The sequence below is a fragment of the Vicia villosa genome, linkage group LG6 (assembly GCF_029867415.1).
Source record: "Vicia villosa cultivar HV-30 ecotype Madison, WI linkage group LG6, Vvil1.0, whole genome shotgun sequence".
Lineage (NCBI taxonomy): Eukaryota > Viridiplantae > Streptophyta > Magnoliopsida > Fabales > Fabaceae > Vicia > Vicia villosa.
The window spans coordinates 142,583,724-142,606,695 of NC_081185.1; positions in this window are offsets into that span (position 1 = coordinate 142,583,724).

Below are 22,972 nucleotides of genomic sequence, written 5' to 3' on the forward strand. Positions count from 1 at the left end.
CTGTGGTAAAGAACAATAATACTTGGATTTTTAAGAATATCATGCAGAAGAGAGAGAGATCATAGGCCTGGTGCAACATCAATGGGATATAGCTATCAACAATCAGAAATTTGTCATGAGGAATTTCTAATCTAGTTTGAATGATGATCATAACAGGGTGTCGTGGTTTAGAGTAATCTGCCATAACAGAGCTAGACCTATGGCAATTACTTGTCTTTGGATCACTTGTCATGGTAGACTTGCTACCAAAGTGAGACTTGCTAACTTTGGAATGCTTCAAGATAGAATTCGCAACTTGTGTAAGCAGCACGAGGAAACAATCGACCACCTGTTTTTTGCATGCAGGAACACTAAGGAAATCTGGAGCAGAGTGCTTGTGTGGATGAATGTCCATCATGATCCGAAGGAATGAAATTTGGAGCTGCCCTAGATTGTTGGAATTAAAAAAGGAAAAGGCTGGAGATCCATGCTCATGAAGATGGCCATAGCTGAGGTAGTTTATTGTATATGGCAGTACAGGAATACTATATGCTTTGGTACAAATGTGGATAATACAAGTATAGAAAGGCAAATCATAGATATCATAGTTTATAGGGGGTGGCAAATTCCCAAGCTTAGATGTCATATTGCTAATATGATGATGTAATTCTTGGATTTGCTTTTTCTTTGTTTCTTTGGTGGGTTGGATCCTAAGGGATCACCTTGTACTTTTGAGTTTTTTGAATTAATATTATACCCATTTGATTAAAACAATAGGTTATCTAATTTTTTTAAGAAGATAGAAAATGTTGTATAATTTTTATGAAAAAATATGATATTCATCATTTAGTCATTTAATATTAATAAAACAAAAAAAATTGGACAATCCACTACCCAACCCAACCTGAAAATTAGGGGGTTTGTCCAAACCGGCCCATTGATGTAGCGAGTGGTTATTTTACAGAGAATCCCTTTCGCATGTGCATATCCGAAAGCATCCATTTTTGTTGTTTTCGAATATACATATCTAGGGATGAAAATAGGCTAGGCTAGACTAGGCTTTAGAAGGCCTGAGTCGTGCCTACGATAAACTTATAAGGCCTGACCCTGGCCTATTGCCTACTATAGGCATTTTTTTACGGTCTGCTCTGGCCTTTTTAAAAGTATGACCTGACCTGAAAGCCTATTTAAAAGCCTGTTTCTCATTAAGGTTTTCAATTAATCCATATTACTTAAGATTAGGGCCGTCTTTGAGGGCGTGCAAAGCGGGCTACCGCACAGGGCCTCAAAATTTCCAAGGTTAAACTATAACTAAATAGGGTCTCATAAAATATTTGGTAGGTTAAATCACGAGTACATAGGGCCTCTATTAAATTTTTAAGGTTAAACGGTGATTATTCTAAACAGGACCTCCAAAAACTTGAGACGACCTTGCTTAAGAAGTCTTATAGGTTGGCCTATATATGGTTATATAAGCCGACATATTTAGCATTTTTTCTAATATATACGCATATATAAGCAAACTTATTTAGTCTTTTTTTCTAATATAATATATAGGCCGTCATATTTATACTATTTTATATGAGAATAATGTGTTGATATAAATATTTAATATGTTGATCATCGTTATTTATAAATTATTATTATATCTTGATTATAATGATGTATATTTAATTATATATCTTAATTAATACAATTAATTATACTATTAATACATTTTTAATCTACATATTTATTTTTATACATTTTATACATTTTTATTATATCTTGATTATAATGATGTATATTTAAGTATATTTATTTTTAATCTACTTATTTTTTTTCTTCCTCTTTTCTTCTCTTCTCAAGTATATATATATATATTGTGTTATTACATTTTTATAATAAATTATTTTTCAATTTTAATTTAATTATTTTACTTTTTATTTATTAGTATAAATAATTGTATAATATCTCTATGTTATTATATTTTCATTTCCATTTTAAACTTATAATAAGTAAAAAAAAAGTTTATTTTAGATATGTACTTTTAAAATCCATCAATAAATAAATTTGAAAATACATTTTCGAAAGCACCCCTCAAAAATTAAAATGTAATGGGTTCAAATAAGTATCTCTAAATTTAAGAGATAAAACTGAAATTTTGTAAGAGGCTCTTAAAAAAATTAAGAGGTGTACAAAGAAATTTTCTAAGAGAAATTGATGGGGACTTCTTAAATGAATTCATAACAGCCCAATGGGCTATAGATTTATTTTGGACAAAGGTCTTGTGTTTGAATCCTTGCAAGTGTAGATTAATTGTTTTTGTTATTTGTAATATTAATGATTAAAAATATTTTTTAAAATTAAAAAATTAGATGACATTTAAAAAATATGCCTAGATAATTCCACATCATATTAAAAACGCTGAATAGTGCAAATCTTTATTTTACGATCGCATTATGAGCATTGAGTTATGCTTCTTTCTTTCTTTCTTTCTTTTTTTTTTTTTTTTCTGTTTTGAATTATTTACAATTACAATCTCTATGCCACCATGTATTGTCAATTTGTCATATTGATAGATTAATGCTATGTTTGGATTAGCTTCTAGTTTTGTAAACAAGGTATAAGCGATGGGTTAATATTAATCTAAATTGTAAAGAAAGAAATGCATAAAACAAACTTTTAATCTTTCATGAAAAATTCTGCTACAACCACATTACCCTTAAACAAACTTTTGGGCTTAAAGTTGGGCCACCTAACACATATATTCACACTAAATATCAAGTTCCTTTTTAATGTGTTAATTGATCAGACTTTCACACATATGGAGTAATATTCCTTTTAATTTTTTTTAATGATTGTGTACGTGTACCTTACATTGAAATGAAGTGGTCCAAACAAAATGTTTAATTCTATCTCTTGCATTAATTTGTTGATAGATAGGAGTGGATAACAATAGTGTAGTCAAGTAGTAAAAGCTATCACGGCTAACCCATATCATCAACCAATTGAGTACAATACAAGCTTCATATAAAGCTTTATAATGATATATATGGTTCAAAGTTGCATTTAATGGAAACATTTGAATCTGAACTATTTTGCTATTTCTTTCATAGTTGCATGAATAGTTTGGCTTTATAATTACCACTTGGTCTTATTCAACAGTTTGGTGAGTTGTACTACAATATCATTTTAAATGACACGTTCAATATTTTGATATATATTATTGTCATCGGTTAATATGTTTTTGAATAAAATATATTGGTTGAAAGTATATTTTTAAATAAAATGATTATGATTCTTTTCAGAAATTTAGAGTGAGAAAACTTAATTACTCCGTTTTATTATTGGTTTTGAATAATATCGTAGCTTAATAGTCTAAACTATTAGTAAAACTCAATAATTATGTTTTAATAATATCATTTAAATTTATATTTTACTCTTATGAAACGAGTTTGCAATAAATTTAATAATAAAAAAATACAAATACTTAGGGACCTAATAACGGGAGGCTCAATCATCAGTTCAAAGTCATGGTGTTAAAGGTACATTGCACTCACTTACTTAAGACTCGTACTCGATGCACACCACAAACAATTATTCATAGTTAGATATCATCTTAAGGTCCCCACGTTCTATGTCATTTAGCATGGAGATCTCTAACCTCCCCTCACGTAGAAGGAATCTCACATAAGACATGACGTATGTTCTAAACATAATTTATTCTACTCTTTTGTTGATCACTTGCTGATTTGCAAGTTGAAATGCTAACCTTGCAAGTCCACCCCCTCTCTATCAAACAGAAAGTTTGATCCACCACACCAAGAATTCATTCAATCACTTCACCATACATATCTAGTTCCTTAACCTAACAGTGGCGCCGTTTGTGAGAATCGACTTTTGATGCCTATGAATTCCACGTTAAGATATCTCTGGTTCAAAAATCATGAACTTCTACAACGAGCTTGCTTGAATAAGATAATAAAAAGATATTCAGTTTCCAAAGACACCATAGGATTCCCAGCCTCAAGATCTTTCCATTTCATCTATATTTATTCAAACGATGGCACGTCGTCAATTGAGAAAGAACCTCCACCATGAAGCCCCCTCAACTCATTGGTGGCGAACAAGAGGCAAGAAGATGACAAACTTATTTTAGGGTTTCTAGGCAGTGAGAAACTGGATTGGACTATTATTCCAACATTTCCACAGGCCATAACCGCTACCATAACGAACAATTCGATATCAGGAATCCTCATTGATGATGGGAGCTCTTGCGATCTGATTTATATTGGAATCTTTGTGAAGTTAGAGTTACACAATCAAGATTTGAAATCGTATGAAGGTGTGAATTTTTTTGCGTTCAATGATTCCTCCATTCTTCCATGTGGAACTATCAATTTTTTAGTCTCTTTAAGGGAATTGAAAGAGGAAAGAACCGTGAATGCACATTTCTCCACGATCCCTTGTGAAAGCATCTAGATGTTATGGCATTAGATGTTGTGACCTCTTCAGTCCATTTGAAGATGAAATATCACAATTATGCATGCAAACCACATGTTATTTCTCTTGATCTTCATGTACCTTGCCTCATACATGAAGTCGTATTGAAGAATCCACCCACTCCCTCACGACCATCACCGCTTATGAGAAAATAAAGAAGAAAATGCGTCAGGTCGTTAGTATTGTCAACCTCGGTGTGCGAGAAAATGAAACACTATGAAACAACAAACTCATCCCAGCAATAAAAGTCAATGGGAGAACCTTAAGGTTGGTTTTAAATGACAACTTTGAGATCCTTCATCACGACGAAAATCCAACATAGTCAGTCTATATATGGGCTGAGTTATTTTTGTTCGTGGTGAAGAAAAGGTTTATTGAGTGCCTTAAAGCTAATCTCAGCCTCTTTGCAGTTTCTCTATATTTATTGAAAGTGTTACATGGTTGTTACTTTCATGTTCACCAGTTTTGAGGTTGCTGAATGACCCAACTTATTTTTTTGTTTCTGTATGTTAAACCATTTTGTGGTTATTATTATAGTGAAAATCAGTGTACTAGTCTTTCTTTGCTAACCTTTGACTTTTTTTTTTCTCTATGATGGAGGATATTATAATTTATTTTTATTTTCATCCCCCTTTAATGTAATTTGGAATGAAACGTATTCCATCTAGGTTGCAACATACAAGATATCATTGTATCACATCATGCTCATACGAGTTTTTTGGGGTTAATTTTAGGGCCTTATTGTGGCCATCATAAGGACAATCATTCATGTGGATAGGAAATTAGTCTTTGATATAAATTAATATGTGAAAAACTAACTCAATCATGTTAACTTTATGACTTAATGATAGGATCACATATTTTACTTGCTGGAACAGTTTCTGCACTCATGGAACAAGACTAGAAACATGTGCGAAATTGCAGTATCTGTATACCCTTTCAGAATAGATAGTTGAATTAGACAGTTTCCATGCAGTCAGCTAGAGAGATCTTGCAATACATGTCATGGTCTAAGGAATCAAATTGTTTGCTAATTTGTAGAATGTCTATCTTAGTAATCTTTCATTATGCTTACATTGAAGTGTTCTCTCTTTGTGTTTTCATATGAAAAAAATGAAGAAATCATGCGCAGAATGTCTATCTTAGTAATCTTTCATTATGCTTACATTGAAGTGTTCTCTCTTTGTGTTTTCATATGAAAAAAATGAAGAAATCATGCGCAGCTAGATAAGAAAATTTCTTTATCAACCCCCATGTCTTTTTGGTCACCTCTGGTGAAAAACCCAAACTACCTCTAACTTCGGAAATGCATTTCCGAAATGCAAGAAAAAGGTGTTTTCGGAGATGCATCTCTGAAAGCGCCTTTTTTTTTGAAAAAATTGTCTTATTTCGGAAGTTCATTTCCGAAAACAGTATTTCGGAAGTTCATTTCCAAAATACTGCGAGTTCTGCAGATTTATCAAAACACTCCCCCTCCCCCATTCATTTCAAATCAAACACAACCAAAGGCGAAATTTTTGTGCAAACACACTTCCAAGGCTGCATCAAAGCTCCAAACACATTGCTATACAACATTCAAAAGCCCTCAAATCACTCAATTTGTAAGTTTTGAATTTGTTAGATTCATTATTCAAATGCATGTTATTTAGGGTTTCAATTGCATAAATGATATATGGTTAGGTTGTTAGTAGTATTTAGGTTGTTTATAAGCATTTTGAATTGGTTTTATGTCTGGTTTTGGGGTCTGCCATGGAAGTTGCAGAAAACTTCATCGAAGGGGTGTTTCGGAAGTTCATTTCCGAAAACACCTCCATCCCAGTTTTCGGAAATGAACTTCCGAATTGTATCAGAAGTTCAAATTTTTTAGTTTTTTCTTTTGTCTCGCATATTAATCGATTTCAATTGTTTACAGGAACATGTCAGGCAACCAACCAGCACGCATCAGACAGGGTAGGGAGACCCAGACTGCGTCGGCTAGACGCGAGCGGGCGGCGGCGCAGCTGGCGTCGACACAGGGACGGGGGCGGGGTCGGGGACGACGTGTGCGAGTTCCCGAGGACGTGGGAGAGGGTACCTCTTCATTTGGATCTATGAGTTGGCTGGCTCGGGTATCTTCTTCCCGCCAGCGAGAGGAGGATGAGGAGGAGCAGGAGGAGGAGGTGCCAGTGCCATACCACGAGCCGGAGGGGGTACCGGATGTTGACCCTCCAGCCGGGGAGGCGGATGAGGAGGGGGACAACTATCCGGGAGGGCCCTTTGACACTTTCGTGCTGATTCACTACCACGATCACGTCGCTCGGCGGATCTGGGAGGGAGATGTATTTTTTATAATTTAACCGTTTATTTGTCACAATTTTTTTATAATTTAACCGTTTATTTGTCGCTTATTTAATATATGTCGCTTATTTAATATATGTCGCTTATTTGTTTTTTTTGTAACAGGAGAGAGAGTCGTTGAAAATGGTGAACCACGCCCGCAAGATTTTCAGTCTGTTTAAACCAGCAGCTGAGTGGTTTAACGACCATGTGCGAGGTTCAGGGCTTAGCGGGCTATGCATGACGGGGTACACCACCATCAGCACCGGCATGCAGGGGGAATTTGTGGAGCGCTGGCACAAGGAGACGTCTTCTTTCCACTTGCCGGTGGGGGAGATGACGATCACCTTGCATGATGTGCAGTGTCTTCTCCACCTGCCCATCAGGGGGCCGCTGTTGACACACTCCCGGATCCAGAGGGTCGAGGCCAGCCAGTGGATGGCGCTCTATTTGGGCATGGAGCCCGAAGTTGCTGACTTCGAGTGCATCACGACAAATGGGCCTCATGTCCGGTTCACCACACTGAGCTGCTATTTTGAGCACCACCTGGACGCGGCGGCCGATGCCGAGCAGGCGGGTGACGAGCTATTCACACAGTACCACCGCGGCTGCGCTCTCCGGTGCTGGTACATGCATGTGGTAGGCGCTGCATGCTTTGTGGACAAGAGTGCAAGGTACGCCGACGTGACCTACCTCCGCTACTTCATGGACCTGGATACCGTTCACCAGTGGAACTGGGGGGCAGCTACTCTGGAATATCTCTACCAGAAGCTGAATGAGGCCTCCAACTGGAGGACGAGGCAGTTGGTCGGATCCTGCACACTGCTTACGGTACGTGTCATTTTAATTGTTTCGTATTTATTTATGTTTCGTATTTATTTTTAATTTTAATACATTATCATGTTTCTGTTTCAGAGCTGGATCATCTCCTACTTCTCCCGCATCCACGGCTTTCACATCGATCCTGCGTACGTGGACGCCATGCCCAGGGCCGCCAGATACGTTCTCCAGAGGGGGAACGATGCGGTGGGACCATACCGTTTGTACTTGGACCGCACGATGCACGACGACGTCACCTGGAGGCCGTTCAGCGACTACGCTCAGATTGTCCCCTTTGACGATATTGCTCTATATTCAGGCTGGCTGGCATGCGGGACCGGCATCATGGTCCGGTATCTCCCTGAGCGGTGCATGCGTCAGTTCGGATTCGTGCAGCGGATACCCAGGTCACCGTTTGAGGCTGCTCCCAACACAGTGACCCGAGTGTAGCTCACTGCCATATGGGAGGCCTGGCAGCATCATGTGGTACCGGAGGAGTATCGTCTCACTCGGGTCACCCAGGACTGGCACAGTGAGGAGGGATATGTCACTTGGTTCTACCGGGTGTCACATCCTCTGCTGAGACCCGACGTTACCGGTGCTCCTAGGCCAGCACACGAGGAGATCCTGGAGAACCAGCAGGCCGAGGATGACCACGCCATTGATCTCATGCCGATCTGCCAGCGGATAGAGATGCTTGGGCGGGACGCGTTGGATCGAGGTGTCGTTCAGCAGGGCGGTCCTGAGGCAGTCGCCGTGATGTAGATGATCGTCACTGATGCGGGCCGTGCGGCGACATACAGGCGGCAGAGGAGGTCCCAGGGAGAGAGGGTTAGGCACACCCAGTAGTGGTCGGGTTTATTTATTTTTTGTTTTCGGATTGTATCTTCAGCACATTATTATTATTATTTGGATTTGGTTGAGCTTGTATATATTTCTTTTTTTTTATCATATTAGTATTTTCACCTTTATATGTCGTTTATTTTATTTTCCGGTTTCTTTTAATTAAAAATACGAGACTGTTTCCAAAAACATAAAAAAAACCAGTTTCTGCATAATTCGGAAGTGCATTTCCGAAACCCCTCAAAATCTGAACAAAGGCTTATTTCAGAAGTTCATCTCCGAACACACCCCCCATGAGGTGTTTTCGGAAGTTCATCTCCGAACACACCCCCCCCCCCCCCCATGAGGTGTTTTCGGAGATGCACTTCCGAATTGTGGAAATTTTTTTAAAAAAATCAACGGTTCGGAAGTTCATTTCCGAAGCAAGGGTATTTTGGATTTTTCGCTGGGGGTGACCCCCATAGGGAGGTTACTAAAGAAATTTTCCTAGATAAAGGTAGAAATCATGATAATGTTACTATGTTTTGTTTTATTTTGTATTTTGTTATGTTCTTTGCTTTTTATTTAATACTACTATACTATGCTAGATAAAATTTAAAGACTTGATTGTAAATGATGATAGTATTGAGTTTATAAAATAAAATTATTTTTAATTTAATTTAAAAAACCATTTCTTGCGACGGTTATAAAATGTTGTAATATGGAAAGTGTTTACGTAGCTTTCGTAGAAGAAATTAAAATATGCATCTATTATAACGGTTTAAAATCTACTACGGCTAAACTCTGTTGCTATATTCCATAAAATTACCATTCTTTAAAAAACGACAATGGCAACTGTTTTGAATTGAAAACGGAGTCTAATAGTTGTTATTGAGACAGTTCACTAAAGAAAACTACAACAACGACTCTGAACAAGGTGTTGCCATTGGGTAAAAAATCGTTTCTAAAGACTAGGGCAACGCCTCAATTTGGCAGGGCCTGCAAATTGTTCCTATAAGTTAAGGCAAAGGTTTTTTTTATTTATTTTGCAACGGTATTTTCGAATTGTCGTATAGTTAAAATGTTGTGGTGATTTATATCTTTCTATATTGTTTTCATCCCTTTTATCTTCAAATTAAAAAAAAAGAAAATCTATTTCTTCACTCACTTCAAATTTCACTATACCAAATTATCATTATTGTCCTTCTCCTTCAAATTAATTACGCTACAAAAAGGATATAAATGGATAATAATTAAATATATTCAAATTATTCACTCTATTCCAATGAGTTTGTTATATATGTCCTCCTTTTTATAAAATATGGTTTCTCCTTTGATTTCTCTCCAATTTTCTCCCTTTATTTTTCTCATTTTTTCCGAAAATGTTCTCCATTTCTATTTTCAAATCTCTTCTTAAAATATGTCTCCATTTTTATTTCCAAACATTTTCTTCTTCTTCTAATAAAATGTCTTCATCTACCTTCCTCTTCTTTGTACCTTTTTCTTCCTCGTCTATAATAATATGTTATTTTCAACACTGTTTATTTGATCTTCACCAAATATACTGTTTGTTTGATCAAATATGGATTGAATATGTAACATGTCTTTATAATTTTTTTTTACCTCTTTTCATTTTTTACAACTCCATCATCATCATCATATATCTAACATTCACTCTTTCCATTTTATCTCTTAATTTACACTTTCATTAAAGAGATAACAACAAACACAATATTGAAGTTAATTATAAAAGTCAATTGTCTAGTACCCATAAATATTAAACAACATTGTTGTTTTATTCGTAAACTCTCAGATGGTTGATGAATAATATAAACGATGAATTAATATATAAATAAGATAACAAAATGCTCTATGTCATAAGCCACTATCAGCACAATGTCTATTTATTTTAATAAAAAAAATCACCTTTATATGAAAGACAAAGTTCTTTTTTATATAGTTATTTAAGACGATTGAGTTTATGTCATCATTATTCATTTTACAATTAAATAATTCATTTCAAAATTACATGTGCATCTAAATATATTTATATTCTATCAAATAAATTTACTCGTAAAAATGCTCGGGTGTCTTATTAATCTACTTTTAAAAATTATTTTAATGAAATCAACTTTGTTACAAAAATTTCAAACACGTTTTGATAAAGAGTTTTAATGAACAGAAATAATATTTTGAGAAAATTTAAAATAATTTATCTAAATTTTATTGTTTTGATTAAAAAAAACTATAATTCGTTAAAATGATGAAAATTTAAAGAATATTTTGTTCAATTAAATGTGAGTAAATTTAAATGACACAATCAAAAACTTTAAAATCTTTTTTTTACTGTATTCTTTATAGATGTTAAATTGATTATTAATCTTTTAAATTTTTCTATTTGATCTTCATATTTAAAATAAAAAATCAAATTGATCCCCCATAATTTAAAAAATTTACAAATTAATAAATGTATTTTAATTTTTAATTTTTTTAATTTCAATTATTGCATTTAAACGTATCATAAAATATTTTATTTGATGTCTTCCCTCTTATTTTTTATTCCTCACATCTTATATACTAGTGATTTAATAAGAAATAAAATTATAATTAATTAATGTACATACCATATACTTTTATTTATTGTTGATAACAACGTACACTGCACGATGGATATGGATATGAAATTGCAGACATTTTTTTACAATAATGTCAAGCTAGTACTTGTATTGAATATATATTCTCAAATAATTCTGTCAAATATAGCTTTTCTTTATACACTTTTTATCTCTTGTAAAAGTTTATAAAAGTCCACAAACAACCATGCATTCACAATCAAAGAATATGAGTTTCAATTAAGGATAGATTTCTTAGGATGCAAATAAGAAGGAACGTCTATTCATATCATGTGACCTACTATAGTAGTTGAGGGGGTAAAGTTATTTTCAATTGTTGGTTTTATATTTTCATTTATCATATATATAATAAAAGCATGTGAAGTGGGGATTGAAGCTTTCAACTTTGGGGTACATCTATTCATTTCATGTGCTTTTCTAATTCGTACAAGTTTGGATTGTTTTGAAAAATTACACTGAATGTGGTCATCACTTGATCCCTGTGACTGTGACTCTTGACTGTGAGTGGCAATGGGTTTCATTGGACAAATTAAGGCTTAGTTCAAAGTTCAGAGCAAAGGTACTGTTATGGTGTGCTGGTCTCATACATTATTAGTAATTGACATGGGGTTCTAGTAGAGAAGGAAGGTTAAACCAAAAAAATTAAGATAGTAAAATTAGAAGGTAATAAAATAATAATCACATTTTTTAATATAACATTTAAGAAATGTGGTTGGGTCTAACTCATCCTTATAAAACCAGTTGATAGGATGAAAATTGCCCCCACTTATAAGCACGTGTTCATGCCATATATATTATTCGATGTGAGACTCATAACAATGTTTTGCAGGTACAACTCCTTTTTATCTCACCCAAAATTTAATACTTTTGTTGTACCTCTTTGTTCCTTCACTTTGGCATCGGAGTGTCTTGCAGGTACAATCCATTTTTTCTCTCAACCATTACCGAAGATCAAATCTACCGTTACTGCCCACCTGTTCAACCGGAAAGAACAAGAATATTTGTTTATAATAACGGCCAGGAAGAGTATTGATGAGATTTGTCAAGTTTTCTGTAAGGGGTGTTTGGATACCTTTGAGGAGCACACAATTCATTGTAAAGAGCTTTTAAACTTCAAATATCAGCATGATTTTGCGACATTATTTTTTATATATTTAGGTCAGAGTATTTTGAAAAAAAGACACTTGTGAACTTCTTAATCAACCCACAGTGAAAAAATTAATTCTTAGATAAACATGTGTTTTGTTGTAAGAGTAGATAGGAGGAAAACATCTATGGATGAAATTAATTTGTATTTTCTTACTTGTGAGATTGAGAAGTATGGATTTTATTGTGAAATAAGCAGTCTTTAAAGATACTTCGTTTAAAATGATTAAACATGAGATCTTACTATTAACCATTACGTCAAATCTAGCCTTTACGAGTGCTCTAAAGTGCTCTTAAAATTCTTAGCAAACGAGAGTGACAGAGAATAGAATTTAGTATTTAAGTTTATTTTGAATTTATATAAATAGTAGTTTTATTTGTATTGTTATTTATTTGGGCCTTTATTAATATTTGGGCTTTTTAGTTTGTTATCCACTAGTAACATTATATATTGTAGTCTCATTGAGACATTAGGGTATCAAGGAAATGAAAATGAAGTTTAATTTTTATAGTTTAGTTTTATCCTTCTCTTAGTTTTACAGCTTTTCTCTAGTTTTGTTAGGGTTTAGAATTAGCTTTCTAACATTGGTGCTTTCATTCTTGCACTCAACCTCTTCTATGGCATATTCTTGCTACATTCCATACCAACAACAACACAACACCTTCATTCCTCCATTTGAAAACCAATATCCTACATGTTATTACCCATCCATAAATCCTCCATTTTCAACCTTTATTCCATACCAACAACACCACATCATTTCTGATCCACATCAACAACCACCCTTCACCTTCTCTTATCCTTATGAGTCCATTGTCACACACACAACACCTTCATCACCTAACCATATTTCAACATCTTCGTCTCAAGATTTCTATTCACAAGTAGAAACTCTAAAACAATATATAACCGAAACTCATGAAATCTCTAATAGATCTAGAGAGGAGTTGAAAGAACAAATTCAGAATCTTTCAGATTCATTCAAAAAGACACAAGAAAAACTCAAAGAAAAATATATGTTCAAGAAATATGCAGAAAAACTCAAAGAAATAGAAGAAAAATCAAAGGTTGAAGAAAGAGTTTCAAAACAAAAATCTAATTTCTTAGTGTCACCAACAAAGATAAAATCGCCGGAAAAGACAACATTATTGTTGCTAAGCACAACATTTTCCCCACAAAAGACAGCATCACTGCCGGCAAAAACAACAGCGCTACCAGCACTTTCTAAGCAACTGAGTCCAATGTTGAATCCTTTGGACATGATCTTATATCAATATCATTCATTGCTAGTGAAATCACGGTATAATATTTTTTTCATTCTGTCAAAACCATTGTATAGTGTTTTCTGTGCAATTCCATTAAAACCACCTTGGGTTTCCATTCTAAAAGTTACTTTATCCTCACCATTAGATCAACATCTATCTCACAAGAATAAATCTCAACCGCCCAAAATTAACACAATCCATGTGACCCCTTACCATCCAACCATTGTGTGCCACGTATTTTACTTTAAATATCTCATTTCACCTCACATTCAATCTAATCAGTAAAATGTTTGGAATATATGGTCTCCTCACATGACAATCACGTTACACACCCTCAACGTGGGCCACACCCACTCATTAGTTCTTTTGTTTTATTCAAGCTCCCCACATGACCACAAGATATGTTCATTCCATTCAACACTTTTCTATACCATTTGCCTAGGGGAACCGATTCTCTTTCTTTCATTCAAGTCACTAATTCATCACCATCCTTTCACATATTTTGCAAGTTTTATTTATGAGTTTTTAGAACCTTGAGGACAAGGTTCAAGTGGACCCCGCGGCAATGATAGAGAATAGAATTTAGTATTTAAGTTTATTTTGAATTTATATAAATAGTAGTTTTATTTGTATTGTTATTTATTTGGGCCTTTATTAATATTTGGGCTTTTTAGTTTGTTATCCACTAGTAACATTATATATTATAGTCTCATTGAGACATTAGGGTATCAAGGAAATGAAAATGAAGTTTAATTTTTATAGTTTAGTTTTATCCTTCTCTTAGTTTTACAGCTTTTCTCTAGTTTTGTTAGGGTTTAGAATTAACTTCCTAACAGAGAGTGTTTTAAATAAAAAAATGCTCTCATTTTCTATTATATGATTATGTGTATCAAAATATTTTTTAGATGCATTATTATTTTTTGAGATTAAAAAAACTCTCATTTTCCTATGTATGACAATGCTCTTTTAATAAAGTGTTGTCCTTTTTAAACCAATAAAAAAACAATTACTACTTTATATAAATACACTATCATTCTCCTATTTATTAGAGTGTTTAAAAGATACTCTCCTATGTTGAGATCACTTTAAAGCACTCTTAAAGGATAGATCAAGTGTAATGTTAATTGTAAGAGTGTGTTTTTTTATATTTAATCATTTTATTTGAAACGGCTTGGAAGACCGTTTGTCCTACGATAAAACTCTCTGTCCTCAATCTTTCAAGTGAAGAGATATTAGACAACTTTATAAATACATATTTTTCTCCTATCTAGTCATATAATAAAACATTTACGTTGGCCTAAGTGTTACTGTTCCCTACTGTGAATTGATCAAAAAGTTCACAAACGCCTTTTTCTTCATAAATACTCTCACCTAAATATATCAAAAAGAATATGCCTAACAAATGCATGCTGATATTTGAAGGCTGGAAACTCCTTGCATTGAGTTGTGTGCTCCCCAGGGGTATCCAAGCACTCAAGAAATTTCTAATTGGAAAGCAACGTGTTTACCCGAATTCTGGGTCTTCTCTATTTGATCATTATGCACAACACCATATATTTATTGAGAAATTTTGAGTCTTTCAAATTATTGTCTTCAACTTCATTCAACATATTTAGTGATTCGTTTAGTTATTGAACTCAAATTCCATGTTTTGTTAAATACTCATGTTGCTTTTCAATTTCAATTCTTCCGTCTCAAATGACTTTAAGACTCCTTACTACTGTAAGTACTCGAACTAGGGAATGAGACAGATATTCTAGCTAGTGTTGGTTGAACACTTGAGTGTCCGACTATGAGGGTGCAATGATACCGCTTGAGAAAGGTTTAGATTAACTCCAAAACACCGGGTAATAAGATGTTATCTTTGAAATACACCCTTTAATAAAACAAAAACAAAAAGCATGTACATGTTTTCTTGAAACTTATGGAATAAAGCTTATCCTTCATTATATTTAAGGGTGTTCAAAACCGAACTAGCCCAGTAGAAAAGCGATAATCGAACCAAATCAAACTAAAATCGCAAAAAAAAAAAAACATTTGGTTCGAATGTGTTTGAGTCATTTTTTTAACAAAACAGTGCGGTTCAGTTTGGTTTGTGGTTTGTATTTTACAAAGCGAACCCGCATTACGTTACAACCCAAACTTCACTTAATTCACATTCAACTCAAACTCAAACCTATTATGTCTTAACTTTACAATTACGAATGATTTTCTCTTCCTCAAATTTATGGTTTAAGTTGAAGTCTTCTCAAGTCTCTCCTAACGGTATCGTGCATTCTTCTCATCTTCTTTTCCATATACATCTCGCTTCTTCTCTAGTATCCCATGTCTTATGTTTTTTCCTTTTCATCTTCTTATTTTTATTCTACTATTCTCTCTTCCAATTATATTTTTAATGCGACCGTTCTTCTATAATCTCTCCTTTCTTCTGCTCGTTCTTTTTCATTTTCTCAAATTTTTCATCTCCTCTGCTTTTTCGGTTTCATTATAATGTTTCTAATGTTATTTTATGCTACTATTTAATGTTTTTTATTACACTTTTCTCTAATTTTATTTTTGTATATTAAATGGAAGGTTGTTGTTATTTGATAACGTATAAATGACTAGTGGAAAGTTATCTTGTCATCTATATGTGTATGTATGACTCAATAATTTTTTGGTTTGTTTTATTTTGTTTTATTTTTAAAAATTTATCGAATCAAACCGAACCTGACACTTTTTTCTTTTTCAATTTGAATGATTTTTACGTCGAAACCGCTCAAACTGTATTGCAAAGACCGTTAATTATATTTGTTGTAGTACTACTTGAACCTTTATGAGTGTTGGGACTGACGATGAGATAGACAAAAAGATTGCCTCTTCCTCATAGTATTTTTTTAGGGGTGGAAAAACGAGTCCGACACGTAGGGCATGCTCATTTTGCCCGCACTTTTGTGCGGGGCAGGCCAAGATTTTAGGCCCTCACCCTTTAGTATGACTGTCCCGCTCCGCCCCATTTTTTATGCGGGCACGGAAAATTAACATAAATTTTGTATTTTTAGGCATAAAAAATACAGTGCCCGCGGACTTAGCCCGCCCCGCCCTCACTTTTTTGTGGAGCGGACCAATGTTTTAGACTTGCACCCTTAACATTGACCGCCCCGTCCCGCCCCGTTTTCTTACGGGTTTCTGCGGGACAGACCTAAATGGAACAAGCAAGCCCATTTGCCACCCCTGGTACTTTTTTCCATTTGCTTCAATTAAGGTTTGTAGAAATTTTCAAAACTAAAACCTTGTTATTTAGAGGTTTGTTTCTATGGTTTTGGAATTCAGATTGTTAGAACCAACAAAGCTTTTAAGCTTTTAAGATTGATGAAACAATTCAGAAAACTTAGTGAAACAACATAGATGGGTGAGTGGAGCAACGAGGAAGATGTAATGGAAAACAATTTGTTTATTAAAGTTGATGAGACCCAAAAATCTCCTTAGAATCGTGAGTGAATGTGGCGTGGCACCCACCAATCTATAACTTTTTTAATTAGAATCAATGGTAGCGCTATTAAATAAAATAACATTGCCTAAATAATCAACATCTACAAATACACATTTAGATCATTTGGCCACAAATTAATCTAAAATAAATAAATTTAAAATCAATTGTAAATGACGTAAGTGATCAATTAATCAACAATTCTAGATTAAGATATCATTAAAGAAAAGTAAAAACGAATTTCCGTGGGTTTAGTGTAGCAAGTCATTCATCATTAATAGAAAATTATTATAATTGAGAAAAGTATTATAATTGTTATAGTTAGGCCAAACTGCGTTATCAAAAATTCACAATGTTTGTCAAAATTTCTGAAAGTTGTTTTATTTCAAATAGTATTGTCAATCAAGTTGTTTTGACATTTATTGATCATTAATTAGTCTTGATTAATAAATTTATAGCCTTTTAGTTTAGCTTATTTATATCTTAGTTTAGTTTAGTTTATCAAATTATCATACAAGTAGAGCATATTTAATTTTTTTTTTGAGAAATAAGATATATATATATATATATATATATATATATATATATATATATTCAAAAAAATAATTCAATACAAAGCAATCCTAGGGTTTAGCTACAAACCACAAACTGTACAATTTAAAGTGGCTATCAATAACAACTAGACAAATCAATTTTATTGTTAGTAAAGTAACTATTATTTACAAATAGACAAATCAATTTCTATTGTAGTAAATTGACTGTCATTTAATCTAAAGGGACTTGAGTTCGAGATCCTATTGTGGTTTAAAGGGTTTGAGTTCAACTCCTTATAAGAAATAATTTTGGCTTTTTTATATTATCAATTCATAATTGCTTAAAAATTTTATATTATTAATTTATAATTGTTTAAAAATAAAATAAAAAATAAAAATCAATTTAGTATTTAAAAAAAGAAAAAGAGATAAAATCAAACGTGACAATCCAGTTAAATTTTATAAGGAATTAAATCGGATCTATTTTATTTTGAAGGGATAGTTTGGATTGTATAATTTTTGTGAAGAACCAAAATGGATCTTCATTTTAAATATTAAATAAAATTGATTACAATAATTTATTAAATAATTTTACATTTAAAAAAGCATGAAAGATAAATTTTAAATAATTATTTTTTTTAGTTTTTAAAAATTTTCATTTTATAGTTTCACTTTACGCCTCTAAAAATCTGAGAGGATTGCCCCAACAGAAGGGGGTTTGGGTCCTAAGGATTTGTTCCCCTTAGATTCTCGAGTTCAATGGTGCTCGAAATCAAAAAATCTCAAATCCTCAAGAACTATGCGGAGTGAAAGTCCTCAACATAGATTATCTCATGGTTGGATATCACATATATTAATTATAAAAAAAAAACTTTACACCTCTAAAAGTGTTGAGTCGGCATTAGGTGAGATATTACTTTTTGTTTTTTTTTTGTTTTTAATTCTGTTATTCTAGTTGATCACTTGTGTATTAATTATGAGGTGAAGAAGCAACTTACAATTGAGTTGAAAATGAAGGGTTTAATTTTAAGTCATTTCCACAAGACACTCATGTCATGCTTGATGTTTGAACGCGTTAGATTTGATATTTTGACTTTATAATTAGACTTATCTTTGTTATAGATTAAATGCATTTGTCATTAATGTATTTGTCATTGCTATTATGTAGTTTTTTATTATATATTATTTCAAAAAATCCTTATATTAAATTATAACAGAGACCCGTGATCTAGTCTTTACATATGTTTGATCAAATTTTTATAAAATAAAAAATATTTAAATTTTTTATAAATTTATTTAGTTAAAAAAGTTATGCCAAAAACTTTTAAAAATATTTTAAATTTATCTGATCAATTTTTTAAAATAAATATTAATAATTGTATTGTTATTATTATATTTATATTTTAATTAAAATATAAAAAATAAAGTTTAGTTATTTGAAAAACTTGTGAAATAAGCGGAAAAGAATTCATAAATAATGTCATAAATTCTCTAAAATAAATACAAATATACGCTATTAGGTAAACTCGAATAACTCAATTCATCGATATTAGAATTTCTCAGTTTATTTAAATATTAGTTGAATTTTTTATTTATAAATGTTTAAATGAAATAGAGTTTTAAATAGGTTAATAGGACAATCAGACTTTTAGAAAAGTCAGGTTTATGTATGACAACATAACCCGTATCCTCCAAACCCGTCTAAGATTTGACGGAGAAACCCCACTTTGACTGTGTTTAGACTTGGGATTGGGTTTTTTCGATTACAAAATATGGGAATGAGTCGGGGAATTAGAACACTAGTGCCCACCTCCGAATCCGCCTCGCTCATTATATTACATGTTTGGTTCTTTAGTTTTTGATAATTTAGAATATTAAATATATGGTTAACATTTTGATATTTTGATTTGTATTTGTTATTTAAAATATTTGAAATGTATGTATGAAATGTTTAGAGATTGCTTTATTTTATTATTTGTAATATAATTCTATTTTGGGAAAAATAAATATTTTAATTTTAAAAAAATGATTTTATTAAATGGATGATGGTAAGATGGGAATACTTGGACCCGTTTGGGACGAGTTTGAGTTTTAATTCTCCATCTCTATTGAGGAATCGGGCGGAGAACAAAGATTATTTGAGAATTCAGGCTTGAGTTTGAGAGAGGTAAAAATCGTCTTCGATCTGATCCGTTGACATGCCTAGTCTGGCATATGCCTAAAAATAAGTCTATGATAAACTAAATGACATACTTAAACTTTAATTTTTTTTAACAAATTAGACTCAGACTTGAAAAAGATTAATTCGACAAAACTTATTTCCATCCATAGTCCCAAGTCGCATAACCCGACACAAATACCAACTAATACTAACTTGTTATGATTTTAATAGTTATGAATTCAATAAACTCCCTAGGAAACCTAAATAATTTAGCACTACATATTGATATTTTTTGATTGAATTGTTATTGTTTAAAAAAGTACAAGTGTGAGTAGTGTGGGAAAGTTCACATTGGTAGAAATATGGAGACTTGAGCATTTATAAGTGGGAGAACCTACTCAAATATCACCTTAAAGTTTTGGGTGAATATGTGAATATGTGATGTGTCTCTCACAACAAATATGTGTTGCTCAAAAGGAAAGTCCACAAATAAAAAATGCTTCTCGCTTGATACCCCTCCCCCAATTGCGCCAATACAATGTTGTCAAATCTTGCCGTCAAAAAACGCAAGATCTTCGACACAACATTCTCCTCAGAAACATTTTCTTCGCGCCCCTTGATTTGGTTCACCAATTGAGTAATTCGCGTCACGTAATCGTTGGTTGTCTCATTCTCCTCCATTTGAATCAGTTCAAACTGACGTTTATGAGTTTGTAACCTCGCCACCTTTGCGTTATCAGCTCCAGCATATATATTTTCCAAGATTTCCCTTGCTTACTTCGACGATTCACAATCACCAAGAACAGCACCTTGAAGTTTTTCTTCTTCTCTTCCTTGTGTGTTGCTTTTTGTGCATCCATTGCACCTTTAACGAGGGGATTCACCCCATTATTGTTCACTTCAGCAACATCTTGGTAGCCAAATAACACCTCCATTTTCTTGCACCATTTGTTGAAATTCTTCAAATCAAGGGTTGGTAGGTTTGTATGGACTCTATCATTGGAGACAAAATTCTTGCTCACACTAGGTGTTTGTGGATCAGAAATAGGCTTTTGATGTCAAATGTCCCAACATTTGGTATCTGAACCAGACTCTGATACCATTTATTGGCGCAATTTGGGGGGTCAAACAATGAGCATTTTTACACTTTGTGTCTCTCACAAAGGTGTGTTGTCAAAAAGAAAAGTCCCCAAGTAAAAAATGTTTCACGCTTGACCCTCTAAATTACGCCAATAAATAATATCATGAGCCTTTGGTTTGAGAGAATGGACCGACTTACTTGTATCGATATTCCTTACTGCGTAGGAGGTGACCCGTTGAGAAAACGGCGGTACAAGTGTATGTAGAAGAAAGAGCTTACACTTAGGGGATCATAATATACAGACTCACATTTGAGGAGTAATGTTTAAAAAAAAAGAATTACAAGTGTGAATAGTGTGGGGAAGTCTCACAATAGTTAGAAATGTAGAGACTTGAATATTTATAAGTGAGAGAATTCACTCACCTATCACCTTAAAATTTTAGATGAATATGTGATACGTCTCTCACAAAAATATATTGTTCAAAAATAAAGTCTCCAAATAAAAAAAGTGTTCCTTGATTGACCTGGAATTGCATCACCAGCTGTTGAACATGTTGAATATATAGGTTTTATCGATTAGATCTCCTATCTAATTTTAAAACATTGTATTAAACTTAAAGTTTTTTATCAACCAACGATACATATCAAAGTCTAAGTACTTAATTTTTAAATTCTCTAAAGATATGATTGATTATAAATAAAATTTAGACATATATTTTACAAGATACTATTTTAAAGAGACACTAATTACTTTTGTTGTTTACTTTGGTAGAAACATAAAGATGATAAGAAAAACAAAACTAAAATTTAAATTATTTATAAAAAAAGTTGTGAATGAATTATACTTATGCAAAATTTTCTAGTGAAGGTACATGAAAAATAATACCTTAAATTTTCAAAATGTTTAACGTTCAATGTTTAAAAAAATTCAAAATAAATATGTAAAAATATAAAGAAGAAAAATAAATAATCAGTAAATAGTAAATTACAGAAAATATGTTTAAGATAACTATGATGATTCAAAACAAATATTCAACATCTTAATTACTTTAAATATGTAAGTCTTTAAAAAATTGAAAACTATTTTAATTTTACCATTACAATGAGCAAGTTAGAGAATATTCTAACTGCAGACAAATCTCAAAAAAGTTCATTTTTTGTATAGTTTTTCCCTCTTTCAAATTACATCAATATTTATATGGTGTTGAAAATTGAAATAGATGTCAAATTTTAAATAATTAAATAAAACCACTCTTACTTTTCTAATTCTAATGTTGGTTCATTTTCATTGATCAAAACAATCATCGTGAGATTAAAGCAACTCATCTGAATCATTTAATTGAAATAATAATTGCACGATAGCATGTTGGAAATTCATGACATGCATATTTTATTTTTCTTGGTTGAAATTAGGGTGAGTACATGTAACTATCATTATTAATTTCTTTTAGATATACAGAATATAGCTTTTTTTTCTCTTTTCCTATATTTAGTGAGGTAGAGTCGCACAGGCCCACCAGCTAGCCTTACTATTTAATGAAAATCTTCTTTAGAGTTGAAAATGATCTATCATATGTCTATATGGTTTAATTCTAACTATCCACAAAAGATGTCACATCAATATTTATTATAGTGGAGCCCAAAAATAAATAAATTATAACATCATCTTGTTAGCCTATACCTATAGTCACAATTATTATTTTGACAAGAGAAATGTCGACTTTATAACCTCTATTATTTATTTCCATAAACTATTCTTAAGTTTGTAGTTGTTTCCACACTCTTGGATAAGATTAAATTAATTTGTGTAGAATTGACTTTGATATAGTTAGATACAGTACTATTTTTATTCTTTATTATAGGGTTCAATAAGTTTCATGTCTCTTAAATATTCAATTTTTTAGTTTTAATTTTTCAAAATATTTCTTGTAAATAATCATTTTCTTAAAAAAAATTTCACACACCTATGATACTAAACTTTTATCGGGGGTTTTGACTTTTTAGAAGTTATAGACAAATAATAAAAATTGAACTTTAAAAATTGACGACGGCGTAGTACGATGGCTAGCGCGTGGGAGAAAAAAATTTGACGACGGCCTAGTGTGTGGGAGAAAAAAGTTCGACAATGAAGTGCAAAAAAGAATATAGATACGTGAAAATGTAAAAACGTATTGAAAAAAAAATGTGAATTTTATATTAGTTTCGATCTAATTAATTCAAATCAATATACTGAGTTACAGAGTGTTATATCATATGATTTTG